A 7,255-nucleotide genomic window follows, 5' to 3' on the forward strand; every position below is an offset into this window, starting at 1 on the left:
GATAAGTTGTCCGGGTGGAACTCAGGATGAGCTGGGATTCACACAGTCTCTCCCTGCCTCTGGGCCTTTATAAGACATTGGTCAGACTGCACTTGGAATATTAAGAGCAGTTCTTATCTAAAAAAGGACGTGCTAGTATTGGAAAGGGTCCAGAGGAGGTTCATGTGAATGATCCCAGGAATGAAAGGGTTAACATATGAAGCATGTTTCATGGCTCGGAGCCTGTATTCACTGGAGTTTAGCGGGGGGGGGGGGGGGGGGGGTCTCCTTGAAACATATCCAATAATGAAAGGCCCAGATAGAGTAGATGTGGAGAGCTGGTTCCTAGTCTGGGGCCAGAGAGCACAACCTCAGAACTGAGGGACGTCCCTTTAGAACTGAGATGAGGAGGAATTTCTTTAGCCAGAGAGTGGTGAATCTGTGGAATTCATTGCCACAAATGGCTGTGGAGGCCAAGACATTAGATATATTTAAAATGGGGGTGATAGGTTGTTGATTAGTGAGGGGTGTCAAAGTTTACAGGGAGAAGGCAGGAGAATGGGGTTGAGAGGGATAATAAATCAGCCATGATGCAATGGCAGATAAACTCGATGGGCCAAATGGCCTCTGTAATTTTAAACATGTCATTCTGCAGATGCTGCAGATCCAGAGCACACACAAAATGCTGGAGGAACTCAGCTGGTCGGACAGCTTCTATGGAGATGAATTACAGCTGACATTTCTTCAGGGCTGGGACGGAAGGGGGAAGATGCCATCATGAAAAGGTGGGAGGAGGGGAAGGAGGACGTGCTAGATGGTGGGAGGTGAAGCCAGGTGGGTGGGAAAGGTCAAGGGCTGGAGAGGAAGGAATCTGATAGGAGAGGAGAGTGGACCGTGTGGGAAAAGGAAGAAGCAGGGATGCCAGGGCAGAAGAGGTGAAAAGGTAAGAGGCCAAAGTTGAAAACAGGAAGGAGGGGGGAAAAGGTCACCAGAAGGAGAAATGGAGGCTCATGCCAGTAGATTAGAGGCTTGCTAGAGAGATTATGAGGTGTTGCTCAGAGTGGCCTCATCGCGGCAAAAGAGGAGGCCATGGATCAACAGGTCAGAATGGGAATGGCTGGCCACCAGGAAATTCCACATCTGTCAATGGGGGGGGGGGGGGGGGGGGGGAGGTCAGCAAAGCGGACACCCTCAATTTATGTCAGGACTCACCACTCACCAGTGCAGAGGAGCACCAGATACCCTGACAGATTCACAGGTTGCCTCACCTTGAAGGACTGTGAGGCCCTGAGTGGAGGTGAGGGAGGAGTGGAAGGGGCAGGTAGAGCATTTCTGTTGCTTGCAGGGGTATGTGCCAGGAAGGAGATTAGTGGGGAGGGACAAATGGACAAGGGGATCCTCCTGTAGAAAGCAGAGTGGGGGGCAGGGGTAAAGATGTTTTTGGTGGTTGGACTCTGTTGATGATGGCAGAGGTTGTGGAGATGATGTGTTGGGTATGGAGGCTCATGGGGTAGTAGGCGAGGACAAGAGGAATCCTATCCTTGTTAAAGTGATGGGAAGTTGGGATAAGCCAACTTTTTGGGAAATGGAGGAGATGCAAGTGATGGTGGAGGAAGGGATACCCCTTTCTTTGACTAAGGAGGGCACCTCCGATGTCCCTGAAAGGAGAGTCTCATCTTGTAAACAGATGTGGTGGAGATGAAGAAACTAAGAGAAGGGAATGGAAACAGGGCGAGAAGACGTGTTGTCAAGCCAGCCATTGGAATGGGTAGGTTTATAAAAGATGTTGGTAGATAGTTTGTCTCCAGAGATAGAGACAGAGAGATTGAGAAAGGGGGGAGTGAATTTAAGGGCAGGGTGGAAGTTAGAGGAAAGGTTGATGAATTTTTCCCCTCCCCCTTCCCTCTTCTTCTATTCTCACTCTGGCCTCTTACCCATTCACCTCCCCTGCCTATCAGCTACCCCTGGTGACCCTCCTCCTTCCCTTTCTCCCACAGTCCACTCCCCTCTCCCATCAGATCCCGTCCTCTCCAGCCCTTCAGCTTTCCCACCCATATGGCTTTACCTATCACCTTCTATCTACCCTCCTTCCCCTGTCCCCACCTTTTTATTCTGGCATCTTCCCCCTTCCTGTCCAGTCCTGACGAAGGGTCTCGGCCCGAAACATCAACAGTTTATTCACTTCCACTGCTCGCTCTGCTGAGCTCCTCCAGCACGTCTTGTGTGCTGTCATAACCAAATACTGATCCTATGCCTTATGTCTCTCCACAGGCAACCTGTGAGTCGACCAGATGCCCCCAGGAGGGTCGGTTTCTTCCTCCCACCCTTCGCTCACACTCCCCACAACACCGACTACCATTTCACGACTTTGCTTGTTGATCTTGTGGCCAGAATTCGTGAGCTGGCCCTTCCTCACTGCCCCCACTCTCCCTCCTCCTTCCCCTCACGGTCTGCTCCGGTTCTCATCACCCCTCCCTCCTCTTGTTCCCTCATTACTCCCTCCTCCTCTTACTCACCTCTCTGTCCCTACCGACACTACCCCCTCCCTCACTGACTACCCCTTCCAGCTTCCTCACTCCATTACCTCCACCTTCTCGATCCTCCTCATTGTCCATCCTCAGTACCCGTTCCACACTACTCCCTCTCCCTCACCATCCCCCTCCAGTTTCTGTTAATCTATCCCTCCCAGACCCATAAACCACACCCCCTCACACAAAAGATCCATGCAACTTCTCCCTCCATCCCACCAACCTCAACGTTTTCCCCGTAAACCACCTGCTGTGGTAACTGTCACCATTCAACACCAACCAACCCCCTGCCTAGCTCTTCCCCCACCCTTCTCCCTCACCCCCTGGCTAGGAGAGGTTCGTTTGCCCTTACCGGTCCCCAGGGCGGGGCAGAGTCTGTCTGTGACCAATCACTCCACATTGTTTGGCTGTCCAACGTGGCTGGGGTGTTAGTGGAGTCACAAACAACTCTTCCCACCCCATCACTTCAACACCAGCTTCAGCCAACCAACCCCCCCTCACTACTCAGAATCTGACCCTCAAGTTTCTCCTGGGCAGATCCCACTTGTACAAGCTAAACCTCTCCATCCTGCCGCCTATTCCCACCTCCACATCCTCACACTGTCCAGCCATCGAGGATTTGGGGCCGGTATCCCAGCTCGGCCCAGGGGTCACCAGCACTGTTCCCTCCCAGCTGCAGTGGGTGAGATGCTCCTGTGCACCCACGGCCTTCCTTGCCACTCAGCTGGAACTTTCTTTTCTATAAAGTTGACATCACTAAAAGTGCCACAGTTTTCAGGTCCTGTAAAGAATTCCTGCTCAGAGCAATGGTCGGTCTATGCCTCCCTCCTCAGACTGTTGCTCTGTCTCTGTCCCCTCCCTCAATGCGTCTCTCTGCCTCTGTCCCCTCCATCCCTTCCTCACCTCATCTCCGTCTCCACTCTATTCCTCGCACCCGCACTCTCCCAAGCCAGGATCCATCAGACTGGCACTGGGAATGTGGCAGGTTTGTCCGGCAGTGATGTTGGGGGCCGGGGCCTGTCAGAGTTACACTGTAAACCGCCGGTGGCGTTGGACCGCGGCCGCCTCCCTGCTGGACTTTCCTGCGAAGAGCCAGTTTGCTGGGGTTTTGCAGACACGTGCCGGGAGTCCTGACCAGACTGCAGTCAGATGCTGGCCGGCCAGCCGGCTGTTCGCAGCCTTCCTCTGCGGTGTTACTGTGAGGACAGCTCTGCTCCAGCGCGCCCGCCAAAACCATCATTAATCCGCCAGGCCCCTAACACCTGGAGCACCGGGCCTACACCCAGCACATGTCTGTGTGGGAGTGTCCTCTGCCTGTTCTGTAACTCCTGGGTGTCACTGTCTGAGCTTTCACACCCTACGTGTGTGTACCCACACCCCTCTGTGCATCTCCCTGTGTGTACCCACACCCCTCTGTGCATCTCCCTGTGTGTACTCACACCCCTCTGTGCATCTCCCTGTGTGTGTACCCACACCCCTGTGCATCTCCATGTGTGTACCCACACCCCTCTGTGCATCTCCCTGTGTACCCACACCCCTCTGTGCATCTCCCTGTGTGTACCCACACCCCTGTGCATCTCCATGTGTGTACCCACACCCCTCTGTGCATCTCCCTGTGTACCCACACCCCTCTGTGCATCTCCGTGTACCCACACCCCTCTGTGCATCTCCGTGTGTGTACCCACACCCCTGTGCATCTCCATGTGTGTACCCACACCCCTCTGTGCATCTCCCTGTGTACCCACACCCCTCTGTGCATCTCCCTGTGTGTACCCACACCCCTGTGCATCTCCATGTGTGTACCCACACCCCTCTGTGCATCTCCCTGTGTACCCACACCCCTCTGTGCATCTCCGTGTACCCACACCCCTCTGTGCATCTCCGTGTGTGTACCCACACCCCTCTGTGCATCTCCCTGTGTGTGTACCCACACCCCTCTGTGCATCTCCCTGTGTGTACCCACACCCCTCTGTGCATCTCCCTGTGTGTACCCACACCCCTCTGTGCATCTCCCTGTGTACCCACACCCCTCTGTGCATCTCCCTGTGTGTGTACCCACACCCCTGTGCATCTCCATGTGTGTACCCACACCCCTCTGTGCATCTCCCTGTGTACCCACACCCCTCTGTGCATCTCCGTGTACCCACACCCCTCTGTGCATCTCCGTGTGTGTACCCACACCCCTCTGTGCATCTCCGTGTGTGTACCCACACCCCTCCATGTGCCTACCTCTGCCTGTGTACCTATACTCGTGTGCGTACTTCCCTCCGCGGGATCTTGTACTTGTATACCAGCATCCGTTTGTGTACCTACACCCCTCCATCGGCCTGTACCTGCCTCCTGTCTCTGTACCAACACCCTTTCATGTATGTGAACCTCCCTCTGACTGTGTATCTAGACACCCACGTCTGTGCACCTGTACCCATGTACCTACAACCTCCCACCGCCTGTGAACCTACAACCTCCACCTCTCTGTACCTCCCTCCACCTGTCCGTATACCTACACCCCTCCGTCTGTCTCTGTATCTACACCCCTCTCTGTACCTCCCTCCACCTGTCCGTATACCCACACCCCTGTCTCTGTATCTACACCCTCTCTGTACCTCCCTCCACCTGAAATATATATACACCCCTCTGTACCTCCCTCCACCTGAAATATATATACACCCCTCTGTACCTCCCTCCACCTGAAATATATATACACCCCTCTGTACCTCCCTCCACCTGTCCGTATACCCACACCCCTCCGTCTGTCTCTGTATCTACACCCTCTCTGTACCTCCCTCCACCTGTCCGTATACCCACACCCCTCCGTCTGTCTCTGTATCTACACCCTCTCTGTACCTCCCTCCACTTGTCTGTATACCTACACCCCTCCGTCTGTCTCTGTATCTACACCCCTCTCTGTACCTCCCTCCACCTGTCCGTATACCTACACCCCTCCGTCTGTCTCTGTATCTACACCCCTCTCTGTACCTCCCTCCACCTGTCCGTATACCCACACCCCTCTGTCTCTGTATCTACACCCTCTCTGTACCTCCCTCCACCTGAAATATATATACACCCCTCTGTACCTCCCTCCACCTGAAATATATATACACCCCTCTGTACCTCCCTCCACCTGTCCGTATACCCACACCCCTCCGTCTGTCTCTGTATCTACACCCTCTCTGTACCTCCCTCCACCTGTCCGTATACCCACACCCCTCCGTCTGTCTCTGTATCTACACCCTCTCTGTACCTCCCTCCACTTGTCTGTATACCCACACCCCTGTCTGTCTCTGTATCTACACCCTCTCTGTACCTCCCTCCACTTGTCTGTATACCTACACCCCTCCGTCTGTCTCTGTATCTACACCCTCTCTGTACCTCCCTCCATCTGTCTCTGTACCTACACCCTCTCTGTACCTCCCTCCATCTGTCTCTGTACCTACACCCCTCTGTACCTCCCTCCACCTGTCCGTATACCCACACCCCTCCGTCTGTCTCTGTATCTACACCCTCTCTGTACCTCCCTCCACTTGTCTGTATACCTACACCCCTCCGTCTCTGTATCTACACCCTCTCTGTACCTCCCTCCATCTGTCTCTGTACCTACACCCCTCTGTACCTCCCTCCACCCGTCTCTGTACCTACACCCCTCTGTACCTCCCTCCACCCGTCTCTGTACCTCCACCCCTCTGTACCTCCCTCCACCCGTCTCTGTACCTACACCCCTCTCTGTACCTCCCTCCACCTGTCTGTGTACCTACACCCCTCTCTGTACCTCCCTCCACCTGTGTACCTACACCCCTCTCTGTACCTCCCTCCACCTGTCCATATACCTACCCCCTCTGTACCTCCATCTGTCTCTGTACCTACACCCCTCTCTGTACCTCCCTCCACCTGTCCGTATACCCACACCCCTCCGTCTGTCTCTGTACCTACACCCCTCTCCGTACCTCCCTCCACCTGTCCGTATACCCACACCCCTCCGTCTGTCTCTGTACCTACACCCCTCTCCGTACCTCCCTCCACCTGTCCGTATACCTACACCCCTTCATCTGTCTTTATACCCACACCTGTCGTGTGTGTGTGTGTGAGGGTACCTCCATCCGCCTGTATACCTACACCCGTGTGTGAGGGTACCTCCTTCCGGTGGTCCATGTACCTACACTGTGTGTGTGTGTGTGTGTGTGTGTGTGTGTGTGTGTGTGTGTGTGTGTGTGTGTGTGTGTGTGTGTGTGTGTGTCTGTGTGTGTCTGTGTGTGTCTGTGTGTGTGTGTGTGTGTGTCTGTGTTCTCAACACATGCTCCTGGATTTGGTACACTCGAGTGAGTGGTGACCAGGAGCTATGGCTTTAAGAGCTGTGGGTGGGATGCTTTGGTGAGAGGCCGAAGAGGTTCCCTGTGGGGGTGGAGGGATGCCAGACTGCGGCGCAGATGGTGTGATCTGACATGGGATAGCATGATCCCACAGGACAATGGGCGACCAGTGGCTCCCAGCTGCAGGTTCGACCCCGACCTCCTGTGCTTTCTGTGTGGAGTGGACATGCTCCCCCCCGTGACTGCATGGGTTTGCGGTGGGTGCTCTAGTTCCCTCTCACATCCCAGAAATGTCCAGTGGCGGGCGGGCAAATTAGCCGCCGTGTGCTGGGGTGGAATCAGGGCACAGCTGGCAGCAACTTGATGGTCAGCACAAACCAGTGGGCCGAAGGGCCTGTCCACGAAGGGAGGTGAGAGCGGCCCCTCCCTCCCACCGAGGTTTGA

Source organism: Hypanus sabinus, chromosome 4, assembly GCF_030144855.1.
Source record: "Hypanus sabinus isolate sHypSab1 chromosome 4, sHypSab1.hap1, whole genome shotgun sequence".
In the NCBI taxonomy this organism is placed as follows: domain Eukaryota; kingdom Metazoa; phylum Chordata; class Chondrichthyes; order Myliobatiformes; family Dasyatidae; genus Hypanus; species Hypanus sabinus.